This window comes from Alligator sinensis, unplaced genomic scaffold (assembly GCF_000455745.1).
Source record: "Alligator sinensis unplaced genomic scaffold, ASM45574v1 scaffold1075_1, whole genome shotgun sequence".
In the NCBI taxonomy this organism is placed as follows: domain Eukaryota; kingdom Metazoa; phylum Chordata; order Crocodylia; family Alligatoridae; genus Alligator; species Alligator sinensis.
Genome location: NW_005842277.1, coordinates 461,566 through 475,612, shown reverse-complemented (window position 1 = coordinate 475,612; position 14,047 = coordinate 461,566).

Sequence of the window (14,047 nt, the reverse complement as noted above, 5' to 3'; positions counted from 1 at the left end):
CAGGATCTAAACTCTTGGGTGCAGACAGATGTGCAGCTTCCAGTTCTAATTCATAACAATTTTTGCAAACTGTTCTGAGTTACAACATTACCCCAGACCAAAAAGAAGTTCACTATTGGTTCCAAGGGGGAGGGGAGTCTAGCTGCTGGCTGGGAGCCTGCAGCCAGGTTCCCATAGCAATGGTCCAGGCTCTCTGCTAGTGCTTGTTCTGTTCAGAATGGGAGAGGGGAAAGGCAGCGGTGGGGGGAGCTCAGTCCTAGGCCTCCCCAGCCTGGTGCTGAAGGGTGGAGTGGGTGAATTGAAGCCCCCTCAAATTTTGGGGGGGGTTCCAATATACCTATCCCACCCGGGGGGGGGTGGGTGCTGAAAGGCCCCCAGACTGAATTCTCTTTGCTCCCTTCCCCTCTTCCATTCTAAACAATGACAGGCTGGGAGCTCTGCATCTGCAAAAGATTACAAAAGATGCAAAACATTAAAAATGTCTTTATCTGATACTTCATGCAATGAGGGGTCAGATTTTCACCCGATTAGACATTTTTAAAGCTGTTTGTAGCCATGCACTTACATTTGGTCACAGTTATAAACTGCTTTCTGAGGTCAGATTGGGCAAAAACACCTCAGGCAAGTCTAGCTTGTAAACCTTGCAGCATTCCTCCTTTCTCTTTATATGTCACTTGCCAGTCTATCACTGTTCACTACCGCACCTGGGAAACTTCTCTGCCACCTCACTCAAATCCCTTTTCCTTTCTATGACTTGTGCTTTTATCAGGTTCATTTTGTTAGGTATTTGGGTTTTTTAAAGATTTTTTTTAGTTTTTCCTTTTCTCAGCTTTGGGGAGATGGTCCTCTTACCAGCATTGAGCTGAGGAGCCCCTTTTCACAGATATAAATCTGGCTGCTCTTTTAAAGGGTGGATGCTCCTTATTCAGCCCCTGGCTTCAACTTGCCTGTCTACTTTTTTAACTTCTTTACAGCCTCTTCTGATTCAGTTCTCTGGCATAAAACTGAACAGGGAAACTGAGTCAGATAGGGAAAAACCCATTATATTTTCAGTTTGCAATTTCCCATACAAATTCAGTTGGATACATCTGTATGCTAACTCTGAGAACCACAAATATTTTAAGAGCCACATATGTAGATTGATTATGGTTAAAAAAGAAATCTGATGAAGATTTGTACAAGAAATTGGGCATCTATTTCTAAAAAAGGACCTTACCAGGGAGATACTTCCATCTATATTCTAACCTGGTTCACAAATGGAAAAAAAGACTGGGTCTAAACAAATTCATACAAACTGGAGGTTTTATGAGAAATTGGGATATTGGTTTACTAACTAGAACTTTATTAAGTCATTGACTTTAATTAAATTAAGGTTGGTAATATCTTTGGAAATATATCAAAGCTTAATACAATATCAACCTGTCTAAACTGATTTATTCTAGTCTGCTCTTTCAAAATGAGCTCTTTATTAAAATAATTAACTCTTAATAGTGTGGTATTATTGAAGAAGTGAATCATGTTTCTGACCAAATGTATAGGTTTAATAAAGATGGTGAAAAGCAGGTTGTTAGCATGTCAATTACAAATAGACAAAAGCTCAGAATCAATGAATGCCATTGACTGTTGCAGTTCTTGAAGATTTCTTTATTTTATATCAGATTTCTTTATATGAAATCTAAATGGCATTGTCATTGTTAGCCATGGCAGCAGACACTGAAAAAATATATGTTCTCAAAAATAAGTTAAATACCAGTTCAGCAAATAGAAAAAAATGATTATAGAGTAACAATGAGTTCTCCTCTAAATATTGAATCTTGAGAGAGAGACATTCTATAGAGCAGTATAACCTGAGAGAGGAAATATACATATAGAACTTTTACCACATTCTAAAAGTTATGCACAACATATTTGAGCTTCCACATCACCTTGCATCATCATCAAGGGTGATCAAACTAGAATAAGGTAATTTAGCAGTAGGGAAATCCAGAAAGCAACTTTGCTGTATACCAGCTACGCGACAATACAATATCCACAGTATGGAACTTCCCCAGGTTTTCACATGATTGTTGTTGCATTTGGATATATTCATTGGGTAGAAAATCTATTGAAGATGAAATATTACAGATTGATGTCTAGAGATCAGTGATACATGGGTGCTATTTTGGATGTAAACAAAGAGTATTATACATTGGAGTGTGTAGGTTTTTGTGTGTGATGGTGTGTGTGTTGTGAGAACAGGTGCAGTCAATTTTTTTGGTTTTTCTGATCTCTATATTACTGTATGCAACATCAATGGTTTTATCCTCACAGCAGTATAGTGTTACTAATGGAAGTGAAGAAGAGATATTAAATAACTTTCCCAAGGTCACACTTAAAATCTGGAGTATCTGTGGAAGTCTGTCCATTACCTTAAATAGCATACTTTATTCTATTTGCAATTTTACTGACTTTGCTACAGTACAATCAGAATTAGGGTTTCAAGCTATCAATTGTAATCAATCGCTTAAAATCAAATTTTGAGTACTTTAACTTAACTGTATTGTAGATAGAGCTGATAGAGTCACTTAGGCTTAAGTTTGGCCAGTACTTCCCATTATAACAATCAGTTTTTGGTTTGTTAAACTTTAACTGTTGCGGGTGAATCATTCCATGATGTTTGTCTGCCTCAGGCTCAGTTTTGGCCACTAATTTTGTGTTTCTTATTTTATGAGTGTCTTAAATCAGTTTGGAGAACTGCTGAACACTAGTAATTTTAACTGTTGTTGACTGAAGTTGAGCTTTGAGCATATAATGCATTATTGAAATGCTAAGGTTTCTGGAAAATCCAGTCTTGGGTGTCTCAAGTTGTGTGCCCTAATTTAATGGATACTTAAGAGCTTAACATTGACTTTTCTGTGCCTCTGTTCCCCAGATGTAAAGTGGAAATAAAACCACATAAATCTCAAAAGGGTAATTTAAAGATAAAGCCATTAATATTCAGGACACGCTCAGATATTATGACAACAGCACCATAAAAATGTACATGTGAAAATGCATAGCTCCATATTCATTTCAAGGTTTGAGAGTACTAATTGTGGCAGAAAAAATATTGAACAGAAAGAAATATTAAATAAACCCATTCATTGAATGCTGAAGATGTTCAGTTGTGGGAAAATAGTAAGCAATCATGCATTTAAATAGTGTATCATAATACTTATGCACAAGGAAGTTGACTTGGGGTTACAAAGTAATTGGGTGTACTTCAATTGCAAAGAAAAATGGGTACAACATGCAAATTGACAAAAAAAAATAGAAGGTGAATGTTGAAGTGCCAAATGAAACAAAGTGGAAGGTTTCATAGAAGGTTGCAAAGAAAACCTTAGTTCTGGTATTTTCTAGCTTTGTGGAGCTTGACTGCAATTTTATTCATTTATTTTTATGTAGCTCTTTTGGATGCAATAGTATATACTAAGCAGTTCTATAGAACATATAGAATGGCTATACTTCAGTAGAATCCTTTTCAGTTTCACGATGTTCTTAATAAACAGTAAAAAGTAGTGATTAAAACTTAAATGTATCCAAAAAATATAGTCCAACATCAAAATGACTGTTTCATGCTTTGGATACCATGCTGAACGTTCTTTTTTTGTCTGTATTTGAAAACAGAAAAATGTACTGACAGTCAGTTAAATATATTTGAGTATTTATATAAATAGTTAGCATCTGACCACCCCTTACTATCTTGATTAAAAGAGCTAGCCAGAGTCAGAAATGAACTGCAAACTTTTAGAATATCCCACATATATACAGGTCATCGTCTCTTTGTACAGACATATTGACGGCTCTATAAGTCTGAAGCTGTAATATTTCCTCACAAAATGCCACGAGACCAAAATAATGGCCTTAAACTGTGTGCAAAAGAACTATTTTTTTAAAAAATAGTGTCAATAGCTTGTGGTTCTGAGGAAGTGCCTGTGTCTAGAACCAAGAAGAATTTCTGGCTCTTGCATATAACCTTGGAGTAGGAGGAGGAGGAATTCCTTTAACTAGTTCAGGGATCCCAAACCCATCCCACTCCTACAGACCACATGAGCAACATGGGGCTGGTCTGTGGCCTACATCTGGCACATGGGATTGATTTGCACTTCCAATTCAGTGTGAAGGCAACTCATAGAGCCAGTCTGTGTGCCTGATCCACAATCTGGCACATGGGGTTGGTTTGTGGGCACAATCTGGCCCATGGGCCCACAGATAAACCCCATGTGCTCAAGACTAGCCCTGTGCACCCAATCTTGCCTACACACTGGCCCTGGCTAGATCCAATTGTAGACAAATCTGACACATAGGCTTTGTCATCTGGCTCACAGGGCTCCAGAATTTAGGGGTGGGGGAGCAGTGATAACATTTATTTAGGTCTCCTAGAGCTGTAGCAATTAATGCTGTCACTGCTCCTCCAGCCCCAAATTTCCAGGCCTGTTGGAAGCACAGGGATGAATAACATAGCTCTATGTTCTGGATGCGACTCTGTAGCAAACCCCCCAGGTTTTTCTTTTTTTTTTTTTACTTAGAAATATGACATCCTCTTTTCCTCATCATTCTGCCTTTTTCTCTCCCCTCCTCTATTCCCTATGGGTATATATACATAAGTAATTATAAGTTAAGTTAAAACCCTGTATAAATAAGTCCCCTTTTATCGTAACCATGAGCTATTGTAATAGTGTTTGGCTGTGTGTGTTGGATTACTGTAATGTATTACACTGTACGGTTATTGTGTTTTAAGTGTCTCTATGTTAACATTATATGATTTAGGCCTGCAATGTGGGTTGGCATAAGTGATGTCAAGTATCCAATTTTGTGTCAGGTTCCCATCTTGTTCCCATCTTGTCTGCATGCCCTGTTGTGTAAGTATGTTGCAATTATGACTCACGTTTAAGTCTGTAACCTCTCCCATGTAAACTGGTTTTCCTTGAATGCCTGAAACAAAGCAAGAATGGATGAGTGAAACAGAATGACAGCAGGACCCCCTACTAAATCACCCCACCATCAAAACCAATTTCTGGACCAGTGACCCAGCCCTTGGAATCACCCTCAACGTTCAAGAAACAAAAGATGAGGCAACCCACCATTGTGCCAAGGCTGCACATGCTCAGTATGAACATCTGGAACCCTCTGGAACAGGAATGACATTGCCTGGATAGGCCCTTCCCATAGCAGATCAGAGGTAGTCTGCCCCATAAAAAGGGTAGTGAAGACTGACTCCATGGGACGCCCTCTCCATCTGGACCAGTACCATGCCACACCACCTATCCACCCAGAGGCCCTGCCAGCAACCCCCACCTCTGGACAACATCTTGCTGAAGAAGACCCCAACTGACTATCAAGGATGAACTCAAAGCCCAGGATAGGTAGCTATCAGCCTCACCCTGTCTTCAACCAAGGACTTGGACTTTGTTTCTCTTCCCTACCTGGACTCCAACCCTTCCACTGAGTCTCTTTCTCCTGCTCCCATTGTGTGAGTGTGTGTGGGAGTGCTTGTGTGAGTGTGTGTAGGAACCAAGCTGTACAGTACAGTGTTCATTTAATAAAACAGTTATTTGGACTCCTGAGTTGGGTTTTGCTTCACTAAGGGTCCAGCCCTGCTCCAATCTCTGCTCCTCACCCCTCTAACTTCTGTCTTATTTCTCCCTCTCCTGCTTCTGGCTCACTGCCACCTCCAACACCTGCCCCATGCTCCTGTGGCTCCAGCCATCCTGAGCTCCTCTCTGCCTGCAAACCCCTGTTTCTTTGCTATTGCCTTATCCCCACTGCCTTTTCCCCTGATCTCTGCCACTTTCTCTTTAGTTACCAAGCACCCCAAGCATAGGTACCACAGGCACCAACACACATGCACACACTGTCACCTGAGTCAGTGTTTAATCTGTGTGTATATGTGTATGTATATGTGTATTGTGTATGATTTCATGACATTATAATTATAGCGTGTATGTGCTTGAATTGGTGATAGGTATGCATGTGCCTAGGCTGGTAATTTTGGATGTGTGTATGCCTGAGTTGGGGTGGGTGTATGCGCCTAGTGTATGTGTATGCACCTAATTGATTTGTGTCTGTGTATATGTGCAATTGTGTCAAACCCTCCTGTATAACAGTAAAATTTTGAGATCCCGAGGGTTGGCCTGGCCCCACAGGGCAACAACCCCTAGCCAAAGACTAAGCACCACCATTCTAGCGGGATTTGTGCTATGGAGGATGGCAGGCCTGGTCCATAATTATACAAGTGATTGCAGGTTTTATGCCAAATCTCTACTATCTATATTACAATTACTACTGTATCATGTACATTATGATACAGGAAACTTTCCACTTCTACTGTATAATGGAGTTACGATAGCAAAAACAATTGAAAATGACAGTAGTACATAATAGCATATAATAAATGCTAGTGTACCCTGCTAGCTCCTGGGACTCAAATAATTTATATATTCCTCAAAAGCATGATTAAAATCTTGGAGCAGCTGGGTTTCTAGAAATTTTTTAATCATGCTTATAGAAACTGTAATTACAGTAAGTACCTTGCGAGTGAAAAAATACAGTGTGAAATTGCATTATGTAGTTTTAAGGTGAAGCCCTTTGTTACCTGTCTCTATTGATTAAGAGTTTAAGCCTCAGTGGATCAATAACATTTCTGAAAAGCTTTGAACATTACTATCAAACTTTTCACTATGTTAAACTGTCCCTGCATGCATTATGCTTCCTGCAATATGCAAATGAGACAGCTCTGAGTTCTTAATGATTATTGCTGCCTCAAGGCAGCAGGGAGGGGGGATGGAAAGATCTCGGATTGTAAAAAAGAAATGGAATCAATGTCAATAAGCCTTCACCTATTGGGCAATACACTATTTTGGATCCCCCCCCCCCATTTTTTTTTTCTTTCCTAGTATTTAATTTCCTTTTCTACAGAGGTACTCTAGTCATTACCTTTTCGTCTTCCAACTTTCAAACAGCCCAGTTGGTGGGAGGCTTCTACCCAGGCATGATAAATTATTCTCTGTCAGAATCCAAATCTGCCTTTTCAAGTCTGATCATTTTTGATGAATATATTCTGGTAACATGAACTTGAATGGAAGCAATGAGCTATAATGAATTAACTCTGAGCATATTAATGACATTTTTAGGAGAAGATGGATGAATTAAGGAATAAATAGGTGGACAGGCTCAATAACAGGCAGGTGAACACTTAATAAGGAATAGATGGGAAGTTTTCTACTTAGGCTCTTTTATATTAAATGTTTAATTAAATGTTACAGAAAGATTTTAAAGGAACCATTTGGCAAATTGTCAGAACAGATGTAAACTCTTTTTTTCTCTTCCCACTCCCTTAAAAAATGATGGTCAATTTAATTCCATTGAAGTCTAAAGGATGACTCAGTAACAGAAATTTAAGTTCACACTCTCTACACTCAGGTGTTGTGTGCCAAGCACAGTAAAAGCTTGCTGTTCCAGTGCCAGAGTACCACTTAACCCTGACTTGTCCTTTCTTCAGGGTTTATATAAACTGGATCAGCAATTTCTGGCAAAATATAGAGATGAGTTTAGGAGGTTGATTTTCATTTCTGAATGGAACCATGCTAAACTTATTTTACTTGGTTTGTAAATATGTAAATAATGTGTTCCCACTAAGTCCCACTAAGACAGTTTGAGACCCAGATTTTCAGCATATCTGGGTGTTGAGTTCTCTTGTTACAGTGAGAACTGGGAATTTATTTTAAAGACTAAGTAAGAGTTTTAGTGGTCACAATTTTGGATTTACACACCTAAAGTCCACATTTGCCTAAATCTTTTTTTTCTGCAAGATAACCCAAGAAGTCTGCGACAGATTAGGGAACCAAACCTAGATCTCTCAGTTTTCAGGCTAATACCCTTAACTACTGGACAGTCCTTCCTTTCCCATTATTTCTAGTTTCATTCACAAGCTAGAAGAGGAGGAAATTTCAAGCAACCTAATCAAGCCATTAAGTTGACTTTTTCAGATTAGAATTCAGTTTAGCTGCAATAACTCTTGATTTTATGGGAGCTGAGAACAGTATGGGCACATCCCTGCATAACAGACATAGTCAACAGAGAACAACCATCAAATACAATTGAAAAATGGTTGGTTGAGGCACATAGTACAAAAGCAGGAAAAAGAAGTGGTAAATTGTTTCACTGGCTGAATACTGATTACCAGGCTCTTTTTATGGCATTATTTGGTGATATTTTTTTCAGGATAGGTAGGTAATATGATGTTTTATGACTGAGATATTTTATTCTATTTTAAAAAGCATACTTTAGAAGGTAATTGAGTTTATGTGGATATGTTGTTTTGCAGGGAGAGAGGAGGGGTGAGTAGTGTGGAGAACTTGCTGTTTTGAAGCAATATATTTTACTTCCTGGAGAATTTTGTCCTTAATGTTCATTTTTCATTTCTATAGTTTGGTATAAGTGCTTGCATTCATTTCTGGTTAAAGACAGATACCCATTTTAAACTACAAAAGTAAAATTCACATGTATGTCAATGTCCAGGATAAATATTTAAAAGCAATTTAAGTGGCATGGGCCTTGTGGGTCATAATGCTCACATTGTTGTCTTCTGCTATTGTTTTGACACCCAATATATATCAAAGGAAAGTAGCAAACTAGAAAAACAATACATTTATTATTCAATAGTATTTGACTTCTCTTGTTTAGCTTTAGAACTGAGAGATATATAGGTATTGATCATCATTTAGGCCTAAGTGATTCATAGTTTGTGCCAGTTTCCCAGGAGCTAAGAGTTACATATTTTTATCACTGAGTTGAAAAAAAGTACGCACACTATATTAGCAATAGGCTCACTCTGGTTTAAATGAGTCAGTTTTCATATCATTTTCCTCAAACCTACTTTGTTGATATTAAGATATTGTTAAAGCAAGCTGGAACACTATGTTATATTTTGTTTAAAATAAACTAGGTGAGAATGAAAGCTAAATAAAATGGCCTTTGTAAGAAGATACAGCTTCTAGGAAGGTTGTACAACAGTAGGGTGATCATGTATCCTGATTTGGCCAAAGTCCCGGATTTCATAGGCTGGTTGGTGAAAATTTCAACAAAAGTCCTAGAATTGGCCACCTAAGCAGAGGCAGAGGCAGTCAGTCAGGAGCATGGGCAGGCAGGAGCACGGTATAGTCCAGCATGTAAGCAGAGTGGCATAGTGTGCCAGGCAGATGGGTGGGCAGGGTGGGTGAACTGGAGTGATGCCCATGCCCTGCCTCTGGCTGCTGCTCAAGAGAAGCTAGGCCAGCTATGTGCAAGTGACGAGGCACCCACTCTAGTCCACCTGCCTTGCTCCCACACAGCAGCAGCGGTGCCTTCCCACCCATCTGTCCAGCACACCATGTCACTCCATCTCCCCACCAGACTGTGCCCTGCACCCCTGTCCAGCTGCCTCTGCCTGCAGCAGCATCCCGGACATGGGGCATGCTCCCCCTTCACTTGAAACACAGTGTCCTGGATTTCCTTAAAAATAATATGGTCAGCATATACAACAGAGAAAAGATGGAAATTTCAGAATATATTCATTAGTATCTTGCAGACATAAACACCCAGTGCTATTACTCCTTATTTTTTTGAAGAGACCTGCCTAGCATGACCTGTACAGAAAGAGATCCTTAAATCAAAGCAAAGATCCAGTGCAACAACTGTTCACACACAGTGATTGTTAAAAGTTAGGACACACTAACAAGGTGCCAACAATTGCCTTGCCTGTAAGCAGTTGAAAGTAAATACTGCCACAGTAGGTGATTTTGTACTTTTTGAAGTTTCACACATGTATATGAATGAAGGAAACTTGAAAGTATCATCCCTCTCTAATGCATGTTCTGAATGTGGCACCAAACCATTGTACAGAGCTACTGTATGTGTGCAGACCCACACTTCTTCACTGTTGTGTCTGATTGAAGCACAATGGAATCTGAATTATACTGTTTTAAATTATCACCCATTTGTGGTAATTTTCTTTATCAAAGAAGATAAAAATGACTGCAATTCAAAACATTTTACCTCAAATTGATGTGAAAATTGTAGCACTCATATTATTTCCATTTGTCAGTTTGACTAGACCTCTTTTTTTACATTAAATTGGTGCTTCAGGAAACATTTCACTCTACATTTAGGTTTTTCTGTGGTGCTGCTATCTTAATAATGAAAATATACGCCATGAATTTGATTCTCATATTCTTGATAGGCAAGTCTCTCTCTAAAAATACTTTTTTTAATTATCATAAATGTTTCTTTGCACAAATGTCTTACAGTATATCTAGAAAATAAGAATGTATCTAGAAGGGGCTGTTTATATTAAAAACCAATTTAAACTTGTTGTTAAGCTTGTAGTGGGGGCTTTTCATATGCATGATGGTCAGATAAATGTTTAAGACAAATGTGATGCAGAGAGGAATTTTAGAGTTCTAGCCTGATTTAGTTAAAGCTCAGATTATAGTGATTTTCATTCAAATGACACCTCAGTTTCATTTATTTTCATTGTACTGTTATAGCATGAAGTCACTAGATTTTCCTCAAAGCAGAATGCCTTCTGAGATAAATATTTCATTTAGTACAGCGGTGTCAAACTCATTTGGGGCTTTGGGCTGGATCTGGACTGTGGAGGCTCCTTGTGGGACAAATCCAACCCACGACATGAGAACTGCCACAGTGGCCACCATGGTGGAGGGAAGGGGGTGGGGGTGGTTCAGGGTTTAGCTGTGGCAATGTGTTGGGGAGTAACAGAAGCACAGGATCTAGAGCAGGGGTGGGCAAAATGGTGGATCTGGCTGGCAGCTGGACACCATTTCCCAGCAGTCCCTGCTTGTGTCGCTACAGCTGGTTTCCATGGAAACCCCAGTAGCAGCAGCATCATGACAGTGCAAGGCCAGGGTTTCCAGGGAGACTGGTCCCAGTAGCATTGTCAGGGTGCATAACTGGACAGGGAGCTGTTCCAGGGCCAGGGCTGGATCTTGCACCAGTGGCAGCATGGTCCAGAGTTGGGGCAGAGCTGTGATCTGCTGCCCACATGCCCCAGATCTGGGAGGGGGAAAAGGGGTGCCTGAGGCATGCGAGCATCAGATTGTAGCGCTGCCCTGGCTCTGAACCATGCTGTTACCACTACAAGATCACAGCCCCGGCCCTGGAGCAGCTCCCCATTCAGCCATGTATCCTGCCAGGGCTGCTGGAGCTGATCTCCATGGAAACCATGGCCCTGTGCTATCACAGTGCTGCTGCTACTGGAGTCTCCATGGAAACTGGCCACAATGATGCAGGCAGGGGCTGCTGGGAAATGGAGTCCACTGCAGACTCAATCTGGCCCATAGGCCAGACTTTGCCCACCCCTGGTCTAAAGACAGTGAGGTATGCTCACCACTGATGGCCACGCCCAGTAGAAGCAAAGGGCCCAACGTCTGATGCCCTCCAGTAGTCTTATGGGCCAGATTGAGAGTCTCTGTGGGCTGAATGTAGCCTGTGGGCCATAAGGCTGACACACCTGATTTAGGGGGAAGATAATATTGTCCCTTTCTTAAATGTTTCATGTCACATGCAGGCAGATATTTTAAATTCATTTGAACTTAAGGGGATAATGATAATGAGGTTTTGTATCTGATATTGAGTATATCTCACTGAATTCACGTAACAAAAATAGAGCATTATTAAAATTCTCTTCCCAATTGGCTTTTTTGCTGTGTGTTTTTGTGGGCACCCTCCACTCCTAAGGTATACATAGTTAATTTTCTTTTAGCCTTGTGCTGATTATAATACTCCTAAATATTTATGTATCCATTATATATGCAAAATATTTGATAAATATTAACTATCAACCACAAGAAAACTGAAATCAGAAGGAAACATCATTTTAAGCTGCATTTTGCATAAGTAGGGAAACTGAGGTTAAGTGATCTGCCACAAAGGGAGTTATTATGAGACAGAATTGGCATCCAAAAGTTCCTGACTTGGGGGCATACCTTTCATAAATTATGGAAATAAGTTACATTGTTGTCAGAAAACATTGAACTAGTAGAACCTGAATAAGTACATAATTTTATCACTGTTTCCAAAAGTTTTGCAACAGATTCTTTGCATATTAATTAGTTTGTATTTGTACAATTATTGCTTAAATGGACCACAATAAATAGATGTCTTATGTACATCAAATAACTATGCCAGTTTTTAAAGAAAAAAATGGTGGAACTTTCATTTCCTAACTCAGTGTGAAAAGAAAAATATTGGAGATCTACAAACTATTAAAAGAGGTTTAATATACTAAAAGAGACATAACTTCACACTGAGGCAATTAATATAATAATAATTTTATTCTTAACAATGTTTTCACAAAAGCCATAAAACATTCATGGCTTAAGGTGACAGTAATTGGTTACTTACACTGATATGATAAGTGTACCATGTTTTATCTAATCCCTAGATTTCTTTGACTGTATTAAATTATTTTCAAGCAGACTGTAATCAATCACAAGTGCAGTAGAATGCCAACCTGTATCACTTACATAAAAAGACTGTATAACTCAGTTATCAGATGCATATACTCATGAAAGAGAGCTGGTAATGCACTAAAACTGCAAAGCATAATTTATTTCTTACTGGGGGGTACAATTTCATCAGCAGAAAGCTTTAACTAGTGCATATGTATATGGTAGATTTAAAGTGATTATGGAAATGTCACTGCAGGACAATACACCATTAGTAGTCCCTCATACAGTGTTTGCTGTCCCCTTATGTTTATTGATAATTAAGAAGCAGATTGGGATGTCATGTTAAGAGTGAATGCAAAATGTCCTTTTTATCCTCTGCAATGAATATCAAACAGTGGTCTTTTTGTAACTTCTGATGATTGTTCTATTTGCATTGATGACAAATGACATCTTTCTCCTTGTAATTTGCCTGCAGGGTTAAATTACTTTATTATTATTAATGAGTCATTGCTCCAGATGCCCAGAAAACAAAGGAAATAGAAAACATAAGAGATTTAAGTCTAAGTAATTACAAATGTAATTATTACCTTTCAAATTTCATTTATTCAGTGATCACAAAGTTGTTAATCAAAAACTGCCCTTTCCCTCTGTTCATGTTTTCCATTCCTCTGTTGAAAAGATGAGTAGATTCAAGATTCAGCAGAGAGAGTCTGTTCCAGATTTATATAGTGGTAGTGGCAGAAACTGCTTGAGGAATTGGTTACAAACCCTTTTCTAGTGATCAAAGAATCGTTGGTTCAAAGGGTTTTCCCAGTGAGAAACACTTTCAGTGGCAAGCATATGGAGAAAGATTTTTCATTGGGAGGGACAAAAGCTGTAGGAGGGGAGATATTTTGTCCTGGCAAGGGCTCATTCTGCCAGACTATCTTTCTAGCCAAGGTTGTGGATTGTGATTAAGCAGCTTAATAAGCAAAACAGAATTGAACCACATCATCTAGTTCAGGAGAATTAAAATGTGCTTTTCATTAATAGGTTTGATCTATTGGCCCCATATCTTATGCTAATTATTCATGATCCTTTTTATTGGATTTTCAAGGTTTTAGCTAGAGTACAAGGTTTGTCCTTGTCTGGCAACAATGGGGAGTCAGAAGAAATATGCACCTGAAAATAGAGATGGATGAAGCCTGCTCTTGCTTCTTCAGCTCTCAGCTCACTTTGGGTGTGTCCAGACAAGCACAGACGTGCCTCTTGCAGCATCTTGAAGCCCTTTGAGATGCTGCAAGAGGCACATTTGGGAACACAAAAATATTCCCCATCTTGTCCTTGTCTGGCAACAATGGGGAGTCAGAAGAAATATGCACCTGAAAATAGAGATGGATGAAGCCTGCTCTTGCTTCTTCAGCTCTCAGCTCACTTTGGGTGTGTCCAGACAAGCACAGACGTGCCTCTTGCAGCATCTTGAAGCCCTTTGAGATGCTGCAAGAGGCACATTTGGGAACACAAAAATATTCCCCATCCTGCAAATTTCCCCGTGCTGCAAACCCCGATGGATCCCCACCCAGCCCCATCCCCCACCTGCC